We start from the raw sequence: 720 nt of genomic DNA, 5'->3' as shown, positions 1-720 counted from the left end.
AGTTTAAGGTAAATGTTCATATGTGGCTCAGAGAGCCAAGAGTCTTTCCACGGTTCCTCCATAGTTTAGAGATGAAGCACCAGAACAAAACAAGAAGAGAAATCCAGCATTTACTCACAAGTCAGTTGCTGTAGGGATCGGGGATCGTTCTGCTCGCATTATCCATTTGTTACCGCGGGGATACTGCAACACGTGTATCGAACAACGATGCCCATGGAAAAGAAATACATAGACCAATTCTTGATAGATGTTTCAGAGAGATGTTTATTTCCCCAGCCACATGGCTGAGGATGCTGAGGAACTGTCGCAATCATGGGACCCGAGAGTCCTTGCCCGTGCCAGGGAACACAAAACAACCAATGGGGAACGAGACTGACCAGGGGCAAGGGAAACCCTGTGCCTCCCCCCAGGGCCCCTCTCCCAGGACCACATGGCAGGGGGGAAGGGACCCTGACAACCACCTCCCCCCAGAATGGGGTGACGTGGGGGGTACACACAGGGGTCCCCACTCCCAAACCATCCCCACATTCTGCCTCCCCCCAGTCGCGGGCCCCCCAAGTTCCTCCCCAGTGCCCTCCAATAAACGGGACGGGTGAACTGGGAAGCTTTATTGGGAACACTGGGAGCAGCCAGGCAGGGGCAGAGTGACAGCGGGGCTGAGGGGGCACATGACCCCCCCAAAATCAGCACCAGGACGGAGTGGGGGGTCCCGGCCGGGCT

Source organism: Corvus brachyrhynchos, unplaced genomic scaffold, assembly GCF_000691975.1.
Source record: "Corvus brachyrhynchos isolate BGI_N302 unplaced genomic scaffold, ASM69197v1 scaffold752, whole genome shotgun sequence".
Lineage (NCBI taxonomy): Eukaryota > Metazoa > Chordata > Aves > Passeriformes > Corvidae > Corvus > Corvus brachyrhynchos.
This window is presented reverse-complemented; position numbering follows the sequence as displayed.